Source organism: Thalassophryne amazonica, unplaced genomic scaffold, assembly GCF_902500255.1.
Source record: "Thalassophryne amazonica unplaced genomic scaffold, fThaAma1.1, whole genome shotgun sequence".
Lineage (NCBI taxonomy): Eukaryota > Metazoa > Chordata > Actinopteri > Batrachoidiformes > Batrachoididae > Thalassophryne > Thalassophryne amazonica.
The window spans coordinates 78847-90503 of record NW_022986300.1 but is presented as its reverse complement, the minus strand read 5'-3'; the positions used below and the strand labels follow the sequence as shown (position 1 = coordinate 90503).

Here is an 11657-nt window from a genome sequence, read left to right as displayed (position 1 = left end):
TCCCTGGCCCATCTGCTGTCTTGCAGATTCCCTTCTGACCCTGTGTCTACCAGTGCTGGGGCCTGAAGGGTTAAATCCCCGCTAAGGATTGTAACTGGGAGCCATGTGGAAATGTGTGTGTGTCCCAAATTTCTTGGCCCACCCTAAGCCCAGTTTCTAGGGGCGGGCGTTGGTGTTTAACTGTTCGTGGCAATTACTCAATTGGTGCTCAATTGAGCCGCAAACAAAACACGCCCCGCGGGGAAGCCTCCTCTGACTATTCGGTGGTCTGAATGTGGCCCTGCTCGTGTCCATAGCTTCGTCAGCAGGGGGAGCTGTCGCCACACGGGACGTAGAGGCCAGGGAGCGTGGGAAGGGCGGACCTTTTTCGGACCCGGAAGGAAGAGGGACGGCGCGCGCCCGGCCACGCCCTTCGTCTAGTTCCCGACGGTGTTCTTCCAACCGATTGTCTAACCGTATAACAAGATCGATAAGCCCATCTAATTCCCGCGGTTCATCCTTGGCCACCAGGTGCTCCTTTAGGACCGATGACAGTCCGTTTACGAAGGCGGCGCGGAGCGCAGCGTTATTCCAGCCGGACCTCGCAGCCGCGATGCGGAAGTCGACTGCATAAGCGGCTGCGCTCCGGCGTCCCTGTCTCATTGACAGCAGCACAGTTGAAGCGGTCTCTCCCCTGTTAGGGTGATCAAACACAGTCTTGAACTCCCTCACAAACCCAGTGTACGTGTGAAGGAGAAGTGAATTTTGCTCCCAAAGCGCCGTAGCCCAAGCGCGTGCCTCTCCCCGAAGCAGATTAATCACATAAGCTACTTTACTAGCATCTGACGCGTACATGACGGGACGTTGTGCGAAGACGAGCGAACACTGCATGAGAAAGTCCGCGCACGTCTCCACACAACCTCCGTACAGCTCAGGAGGGCTTATGTATGCTTCAGGGGATGGTGGGAGGGGTTGTTGAACCACCACTGGAACATTCATATCCTGCACAGGGTCGGCAGGAGGATTTGCTGCAGCAGCGCCCTGAGCGCTCGCCGCCACCTGCGCGGAGAGAGCCTCCACCCTGCGGTTCAGGAGGATGTTTGCTCGGTCATTTGATCCAACCGAGCCGTAAAGGTGGTGAGAATGTGCTGCAGCTCACCAATCACGCCTCCTGCAGATGCCTGCGCTCCCTGCTCTCCCATTGGTCGTTCAACAGCTGGGTGACGCCCCTCGGAGTCCATGACGCTGGCCGAGATATCCTGTTGGGAAAGTGTAGTGACACGGACCCACAACAGGGGGCGTAAATGAACGGACAATAGAGGGAGTTAAATTAGAACACTTTACTGTTGTGAATGTCACAACCACACACAGCAGATTACAGAATGAATACAAGTCAATTAATGAAGGTGTCGTGTGGGCAGGCTCGACGATAGGAGACGCCCGTCTGGAGACGAACCGGAACCACACGATTTCCACCGCCACCGAACCCGAGGGATACTGGAGCCGCCAAGTACCGAAGTCCCCAGGTGGCCACCGTCTCAGCGTGTCGGATCTGGTACTGCTGGCGGAGAACAAAAACAGTCAAGTGTGGGTGTGTCTACACCCCGTAACAATAATGGTGGGAATTCCACCTCCACCTCCGAAAATATGAACACAGTCTTTTACAGAACCTGAACAGTCAGTTGTCTCACTGGTCGTGAAGGGTGCGATCCGTCACCCTGTCGTTACCGACCAGCTCAGCTTCCCGCTGACACAAACGACTGAAACCTCCTGTACAAAGATCAGAAACACACAGTGCAGTACGGCACAGATTAAGGCTGAGAATGTTACCTCTCGCTGAAGTCGATATCTCGGCGATGTGGTGGAGGTGTCATCCTGCTTTTATCCCAGGTGAGATGCAGATGATCGGTGACAGCTGTCATAGTTGATGAGTGACAGCTGTCACCTTGGCTGCTCCTGTAGGCGGCAGCGCCCTCTCGTGCCTGAAGCCCGCACTTCAGGCAGGGCGCCCTCTGGTGGTGGGCCAGCAGTACCTCCTCTTCTGGCGGCCCACACAACAAAAAACATAATAATACCTAAAATCCATAATAATACCAAATGTACCAATCTTTAAAAACATTGACACTGGACGAGTTAATGACATGGTTCAGTAAACTGTTCCACAAGGTGACAATTCTGTTGCTAAAAAAAATCTTTCTGATGTTCAATCTTGACCTAATAACCTTTAACAGAGTCAAGTGGCCTCTCAGAGCAGTGTATCTGTAAACTGGAAAAATTGATTCTTATCAGCATTTTCGTGGCAGTTTAATATTTTATAAGCTTCAATAACTTTCTCAAAGTCTGGGGACTTGAGCCATGGGCTCTTCTGTTTTCTAATGTTGTAAGTCTGAGTTCCTTCAACCTATTTTCATCAGATAAATGTTCTAAACCGGGAACAGTTTTTGTTGCCCTGCGTTGAACTTCTAAAGTATCTTTGTTCCTCTGCAAAAAGGAGCACCACACTTGCACACAATAAACACAAAAACAGGCTTCTTGTCAAAACTTACTAATTTGTCCAAAAATATTGGTCCAATCACCTTGCTGTTTTCAAGACATGAATCATCTTGAAAAAATTAATAAGTACACCAAAAGGACCAGAGAGGCTGCTCCCCTTTTATTATATGCATGGTCTTTACAAGATGATATTGTTAACAATTAATTATGAACTATTTAAAAAAATTGTGCTAAATTTAATCTTGTTTTCTGGGCTCACTAACTGAATCCACACTTTTCAGTTAATGGATTTTCCAACTTTACCGCCTACATGAATCCAGCATTAAACACCATAAAACCTCAAAAACAAGTTTTTTGTCTGTTTGCTTTTTTTGTCTGATTTTGTGGTGAATAACACTTATGTAAAATTTATTTGTCAAGAAAACGTTTTGGTGAGTTACATGCACTGAATTCCATATATGCAACATTTGAACCACTCTGAACATATTCCTCCTTTCTTTATTTCCTAGCAGAAATAATAAACAATCATCAATGACAGAAAGCCAATGAAACAAATCTTTTGTTTGTGTCTGTTTTATGCTTAGAAAGAAGCATAGAACAGAAAACTTCATTAGACCAAAGACTTCAGAAACACATTTGTGAAGTGAAAGACGACAGAAATGATTGAAAAGCCACCGAAAGCCATCTGAATCTTCCGAATGGTGGAAGAGCTGGGCATGTCACAACATGTCCTGTGAGGCTTCAACACGGTGGCGCTTTTGCTGCACCATCAGCTTCGTGCCAAAGCCATCGGCATGAATTTCGCTGCAACTCTTTTCATGGCAAAATCTTCTGTCACACTGGAATGTGCCAAAAAAGTGCTGATGTCCACCTCTTCCACAATTTCTCGGACAGTCACACGACGGTCCCGCATCACCACAGAGTTCACTTTGGAAATGATCTGGTCATTTCTGCATGTTGATGGCCGACCGGAGAGCGGCTCGCTCTCCACCGTTGTGCGGCCGTCTTTAAACCAGTTGTACCGCTCCTTAATCTGTGTGATGCCCATAGGATCGTCACCAAAAGCCGTCTAAAAATCCGAATGGTTTCCACCTGGCTGTCGCCCAGTTTCTGACAAAATTTGATGCAGTCGCGCTGCTCCAGTCGTTCAGCCATTTCCTTGCAAAGAAAAAACAACAAGAGACTCCACCCATCCTAACACAAAGGCTGCTTACCAGCAAATGACGCAACAGACAGGCGTGAAAAAATTCACGCATGCGCACGAAGGTTCAAGGTTGGCTCATACAAGCACATGTGTTTCAAATCCATCAGGTTTTTGAAAAAAAATAAAAAGGTGGGATACTTTTCTAACAGACCTCGTATATATATATATATATATATATATATATATATATATATATATATATATATATATATATATATATATATATATATATATATATATATATATATGGTTACAGAGTTTTTGGTTTTCACCACTTTCGTCCCTGAATATGTCAATCATGAGTCACTTTTGTGCAGATTAAAGTCACTAACTGGGACTCCTGTCTTGTTGCAAGAATGAAATGAGAATTGTCCTCCGTTCTGTTCACACAGCTCCAAAAGCTGCTAGGCTCTCTGCTGAGTCAAATTAGAACAATAGAGTCCACTCGGAATTAATAAATTCAAAACCCCACTGAAATCATTTGACACCCCTTTCAAAATGTAATACAAACAAACTACAATCGATCAAAATGTTTTTTTCCTCCCAGAGATATGGAGAGACATTCATGCCAAAATGTCTGAAAGGAAATGCTTTTGACAAAAACTACAGATTTTATTCATTTTTATTTATGTCCAGAAATCAAGGATCCAGTGACCGATTTTGTATTTATTTACTTTAAGACTCAATAAAATGTTGTTGACAGAAAACCTGTAATGCCTACTTTTAGTACACAGAAAATTCACTATGAATGGGAATAAAAGTGTTTGGGGCCAAAAAATAAACATAAAACAGTATTTACATAGATTAGAATACATACTAAGTTAACTATGAGTTGAAAAACAATATCGGATGATAACTATTGTTTTTTTTGTTTATGTTTTTAGTTCAGAGTGACAGCTGCTCACAATGAAAACCATCCTCAACAAAAGAAAATGAGCTGATACAAATCAGTCAGTGATAAATATTGGCAACTTGCAAAGCAATTTTAAATGCAATTATCATTATCATCTGACCTGAAAATCAACAGTTATTGTAGTCAGGCCCCAAAATATACATATTTGCTGACATTAGTGTATATGCACATTTTATCACGCTCACAAACTGTGGTTAAAAAAAAAGAAACTTCTGGTGATCTTGACCCACAAAGTAAATGTGGCTGTTGGAGTCGAGTGATCCAACATACGAGGTCTGTTAGAAAAGTATCCAACCTTTTTATTTTTTTCAAAAACCATATGGATTTGAATCACGTGTGATTGCATCAGCCAAGCTTGAACCTTCGTGCGCATGCGTGAGTTTTTTCATGCCTGTCGGTTGCATCATTCGCCTGTGAGCAGGCTTTGTGTGAGCACTGGTCCACCCCTCTCGTCGTTTTTTTATTGCGAATAAATGTCTGAACGATTTGGAGCTTTGCTGCATTAGTTTTTTCCCAGAAACTGTGAGAGACCTCCAGGTGGACACCGTTCGGAAATTTAATATGGCTTTCAGGGACGATTTTATGGGGATTACACAGATTAAGGAGTGATCCAGACGGTTTAAAGACTGCCCACAACTGCTGAGAGTGCACCGCGCTCCGAGCACCGATCGACAGGCTCAAACAACCAGATCATTTCCAACGTGAAGGCTTTGTTGATCCGGGACGTCGTCTGACTTTCACAAAAAGGCAGAAGGCGTGGATATCAGCACTTTTTTGACACATTCCACTGTTACAGGAGTTTTTTCATGGAAAGAAAAGCGGAGGGATGCGCCACGGAGCCATTCATTACGCGGCACAAAACCACCTCCGTGTTGGTCTCACAGGACGGCTTTCAGGTGGATTTCAGACGGCTGTCGGTTGCTTTTTAGTCGTGTGATTATCCGAGAAATTGAGCATGAGCTGGACATGCCCCAACATGTGCTGTGAGGCTTCATCACGGCGTTGCTTTGCGCCATGCGGCTCCACCGCAACGCGCTGAATTCCGCTCCTCTTTCCATGACAAAAACTCCTGTAACAGTGGACAGTAACATGTGCCGTTCATTTCTAAACTGGACGCTGTCTTGATCCGGTATGTCATCTGACTAGCACAGGAATTGTGAAAAGACGTGGACATCAGCACTTTTTCGGCACATTGAGAGAGACGTGCGGAGGAGTTCCGCGCGTCACGGTGGAGCCGCATGGCGCAAAGCAATGCCGTGATGAAGCCTCACAGGACATGTTGGGGCATGTCCACCTCATGCTCAATTTCTCGGATAATCACACAACTGAAAAGCAACCGACAGCCATCTGAAATCCACCTGAAAGCCATCCTGTGAGACCAACATGGAGGTGGTTTTGTGCCGCATAATGAACGGCTCTATGGCGCGTCCCTCCGCTTTTCTTTCCATGAAAAAAACTCCTGTAACAGTGGAATGTGCCGAAAAAGTGATGTCCACGCCTTCTGCCTTTTTGTGAAAGTCAGACGACGTCCCGGATCAACAAAGCCTTCACGTTGGAAATGATCTGATTGTTTGAGCCTGTCGATCGGCGCTCGGAACGCGGCGTGCTCTCAGCAGTTGTGGGCAGTCTTTAAACCGTCTGGATCACTCAATCTGTGTAATCCCCATAAAATCGTCCCTGAAAGCCATATTAATTTTCCGAACGGTGTCCACCTGGAGGTCTCTCACAGTTTCTGGAAAAAAAATTGATGCAGCAAAGCTCCAAATCGTTCAGACATTTATTCGCAATAAAGAAACGATGAGAGGGGTGGACCAGTGCTCACACAAAGCCTGCTCACAGGCGAATGACGCAACCGACAGGAGTGAAAAAACTCACGCATGCGCACGAAGGTTCAAGCTTGGCTGATGCAATCACACGTGATTCAAATCCATATGGTTTTTGAAAAAAATAAAAAGGTCGGATACTTTTCTAACAGACCTCGTAATGTACATAAGCAGTTTGGTGACAGGGAGTTACATACAGCAGAAGTGTTCACGGTCACATTAGTAAATAGACGTTTATTCTACTTCTACGATCATATGTGAGGTGAACGTACTTTACAATAAAACATTTAAAAACCTGATGAGTCATTTGTTTATTTAGAACACAAACACTGCTTCTTGCACATGGGTACACAGTGCAAGCAGCTGCGCGATGTGGTTACACATATGGTTACACATCGAAAATAAAAAAAAATACACGCCACCTATGAGATTTGAACCTGCACTTTCCAAAAGCCCTGATTGTCAACCAGAAAGTTTACCACTAAGCTACCATCACTGTGCAGTAAAATGTGATGGAAAATGCCTGATATCAAGAATGACATGGATGTATTTAAGAAAAAATAAAACCACACACCATGTAAAAACACATTTTATTGAATCCCTCTTATCAAGCGGACAATACAGATATGATCCGTCTGTTCCTCTGTAGATGATCCATGGTCACAGACGTACAGTCATGAAATGACATGAATGAGAAGCAGGGTGCTGTTATCATGTCCATATCTGGTGGCGGCATGTCCAGCTGGCTGTGCGCGCATGTCCTGCCTGAAACGCATGTCTTGTGGATGGTGCAAGAGAGATAGCAGACATCAGAAATCTCTGTTTGCACTTGTTTGTAAGTGCTTTCTGCATTTACTGTGTTGCCTTAATTTTTCTGTTGTGGAAAACATTTAGAATGAATCCACAACACGCACACGGGTGATTCTTTAACTACGGGCACTATTGGCCTTGTAAATGTAATTTCAACCACACCATTGCCTTACAATATAAAGCGCCTTGGGGCAACTGTTTGTTGTGATTTGGCGCTTTATACATGTGCTCTGATGTCACTGTTTATCTCCATAGAAACTACCCAAACAATCTTTCATACAAACTGTTTAAAGGGACATTACAGTGTTGTGGTGGAAATTACGGCAATAGTGTGGGACAACTACATTTTGTTTAAAAAAATTACAACAGTTGTATGACATTGAATACCCAAATTATGTTTTGATTATTTTACTGATATTTTATTCAGAGATATTTTAAAACATTAGAAAAAACGTTTCTTTACCATTCATTTTTATCATTGAAAATCAAAAGTCTGGGTGTGGGACAAGCACAAAACGGCAATATTTGCCGACGATGCTGAAAAAAGGTGAAAAAGTCATCATAGACTACTAGAACAAATTTCTTAACACACTTTCATTGTAAAGATAACTATAAAAGTGTGAAATTTCCCCTTTTTTTCTGTTTTTCATACAATATGATCAAAGGACATAATAAGTGCCCGTAGTCTAAGAATCACCCACATGCGTGTACACACACGCACACACACACACACACACACACACAAAATTACATTATTCTCTCTACTCAGTTAGGTTCATTTTACTTAAGATGATATTATGAGTCCAGGGAAATGAAATAATTCCCTCAAAATAATTGAGTTGATTAAACTGATCAGGTTTTGTCTAAAGTAAGAATGAAATAAGTGACCTGTTGGTTCCTTGAAAAATGCACAAAATAGTGAATGTAGTCAAACATATTATGTTATAAAGAAAATTTATTCAAAACTATATTTACAGATAGTAAAAAAATAAAATAGATTTGGAGATGACTCTGCAGGCTGCTGAGGGTCAGTGCTGAGGTGTCTTGACCTTTTTAACCTGCACAATAAATAAATAAACACATTCAGACTTTCTGTATGATGCCAGCTGCTAAAAACAAGAGTCACGAGAGAGAAAACTGACCCACCTTTCGTCAAAAAAGTGACAGCTTCCAATCAAAATCGACCACGTCACTAAGCCCCGCCCCCTCTATGACATCACAGCCAATCAAAATCGATGACGTCACTATGTCCCGCCCCTAAGCCCCTCCCCTAGTCCCGCCTCCAGGCCCCGCCCTTTATGACGTCACAGCCAACCATAATCGATGACGTCATTATGCCCCGCCCCTAAGCCCCGCCCTAGTCCCGCCTCCGAGCCCCCGCCCCTTATGACGTCACATCCAATCAGAGTCGATGACGTCAGTATGTCCCGCCCCTAAGCCCCGCCCCCGGCTCCTCCCCTAGTTCCGCCCCGGCTCCTCCCCTAGCCCCACCCCCAAGCTCCTCCCCTAACCCCGGCCAAGCACCGCCTCCAAGCCATACCTCTTCTCCCACCCAGGGTCTAATATTTTAATGTCATTTTATTTCATGAATTAAAGAATGATTAAAAATACCTAGATCTTTTTAATGTATTAAAGAATTAACTAATTCTGAAATAATTAAACATAAATCAGTGTCTATTATTTAATGCCCCTTTAATATTTTTAATTCTTAAATTATTATGTTTCCTTTTGTGTTTTTTAATTTGTAAATTAAAGAAGGGGAACAAATAGCCGTCTCTCGGCTGTAAGTCTTTGCAGCAAGACGGTCAAATACCCACGCATAGAGCCGCTCGCGGAAACACGGCTGTAAAACCTGTTGCAGACGCTAAATGTGTCTGTGTGAGTGCGTGTGTGTGTGTGTGTGTGTGTGTGTGTGTGTGTGCGTGTGTGTGTGTGGCGGGACACCCGCTGAGCGGAGATGCTGCCCCGAGGTGATGAACCCGAAGAACAATAAACAATGCTCCTTATCACTCACGCCAGATGATGTTTTCTTTTAAGATATTAGCCGATCGATCATGGTGCGCGGGACACCCGCTGAGCGGAGATGCTGCCCCGAGCCCGAACAATCAACAATGCTCCTTATCACTTACGTCCCTGGGAACGAGTCAGCGAGCATTTCCACTACGGCCGGTGAAGAGTGAAGATGCCTGGACCCCCAGCTATGGGTATAAAATAGAATAAATTTGCGGAAAAAATCCTGGAAAACCATGTTGTTTAATTAAGTTTTCTTGTCTTCGAGCAGAGTGCGAAAACCGCATCAGCTTTCAGGGTAAGTGATTTAAGTAATCTGTTTTGATAGAAATGAGTGTTTTTAAATGATGCACGCCGTCTGAAACTGTCTTTTTTTTTTTTTTTTTTAGACAAAACCACGCAGACGGTCCAGAGCGCGTTCGGACCCGTCCTCGGTAATATATTTGAAATAGTACAGAATATCCGCTTGCGAGGGTGATGCTTTGTATTCATTTATTTATGTTAATTCTAGAAATCAAGTCAGAGCCCCCTGAAGAAGTTCGAAGGCTGGAAGCCCCGACTTCACCACGCAGATGTAAGTACAGCGATCGAGATTAAATCACGGTTAAAACTCTGCAATAACCCGATTTTTTCTGTCACAGCCCATGGAGAAGCGGGTCAGCGGGAGAGACCCGTAAAACGATCCGCGGATGTACACGGTAAGGAGTCGGAGTTTATGTATTTATTTATTTTAAATATTTAATAACTAACGATTTTCTCTTTTTTCAGCATGCGGTGGAGGGAGACCGTCTATTTTCCACCGACACGCAAGGCTCGAAGATATTCTGAGCTGGGATTAACCTCATCACGCAACTTTCTTGAAAATGTGTAGTCCTGCTACAGATTTTAAAAGATGGAAGGAGAGAATTCACATCGGGAAAATAACTTCGGACGTGTATTGGATTTAAACGCTTCAATAATCGACTCAGCGGGGAGCGCTCCTGGAGCAGATGGCCCATTACCCGAGGCGTTAAATTCGCCGCCTCGAAATAACATCGAGTCCGGAGAGAGACTTTTAAGCCGTGTTCGTTTAACACCGTTAAATGAGGCTCTTAACAATTTAGCGGGTGAACGAGAATCGGAAGAAATTAACCCTGCAATTAACGCTATAAATTCGACGGTCCAGTCTGATACTGAAGAGCCCCCTGACCCCCCGCACACCCCACCTCCAGACGAGGCCGGTCCCGCGGCGTTGAACCAGGTACGCCTGACTCCGTTAAATAACGCCGTAAACCTCCTCGCGTGTGAAGTTAATCCTCACGTCCAATCCGCGGTGGATGAATTAAATCAAACGCCTAACGACGCTCGCGCTTTTTCACCTTTAAGAAGTCCCTCCCCGCGCAATGCGCGCGGAGAAGAGATTTTAAACAGAGCTCGTTTAACCCCGATAAACGCGGCGATCTCTGTTTTGATGGAAGACGGGGATGATGCACGACCGGGACCCAGCCGACACTCTCCCATGACGGGTGGTGGGGCTGCTAACGTCATCAGGAGACCTGCTTTTAACAATATCGAAATCAGGCTGCCTCTCAATTTCCAGCGCGCCGACGAAATTCCCGACTACGCGGAATTTTACCGTAACGTCGTAGGGGCTCTTCATAACTCGGTCGAAAAGGCTTTAACACACGCCAGGGCCGGGGACTTTATCCAAATGGAGATTCGTGGGGACTTAGTCTACAACGAGGCCGCTTTGATCAGCTCATATAACGACGCTGGCGATGTGACGGGCTTCCAAAATCTGTTAGAACGATTGATACAATCGAATTCCAACGTTTTAGCCGACGAGTCTCTGGAATTAGTGGTTCAAGTCATCCGCAACCAGAACGGCGCGGGGAAGCGCAGAATAGATGACCTCCTCCATCACGAGGTTCTGAGGAAAAAATCCAAATGCCTTAATATCGTGTATAATCCTGACAACAGTTTATGTTTCGCAATAAACCTCGTTCAGTTATTGAATCCTCATCTGAGTACGCACGAGGCGGAGCAGCGTGGGCTGGCGTTACAAAATAGTGTCGGATTAACGGAAGCTACGCCGGTATCTTTAGAGCAGGTGGGAAAATTTGAAAACGCTCTGGGTTGTAAAATTGTGGTGTTTTTCAGAGCCGAAGGGGAGAGAAAGCTGACAAAATTCCAGACAGGAATACCGGCGCAGCAGAAAACTCTTTTCGTTTTTCTGTTTAATAATCATTTTTACGGAATCATCGATTTAAAGAGATTTTTGGGAGTGAAATATGTATGTAAGTTTTGCTTTGAGGGGTACAATAACCACGCCTCCCATAATTGTCCGTCATATTGTAAAATTTGTGAATCCACGCAGTGTTACGAGAAAAATAACCCTGTATTCTGCAGCGAATGTAACAAGGAGTGTCGCTCTCCCACCTGTTAC

At 44.5% G+C, this 11657-nt stretch overlaps 1 pseudogene; it reads right to left on the bottom strand.

Annotated features, from left to right (window-relative positions):
- Positions 1-2948: 2948 nt before the first annotated feature.
- LOC117506008 lies at positions 2949-3066 on the bottom strand (annotated as a pseudogene).
- Positions 3067-11657: the final 8591 nt, after the last annotated feature.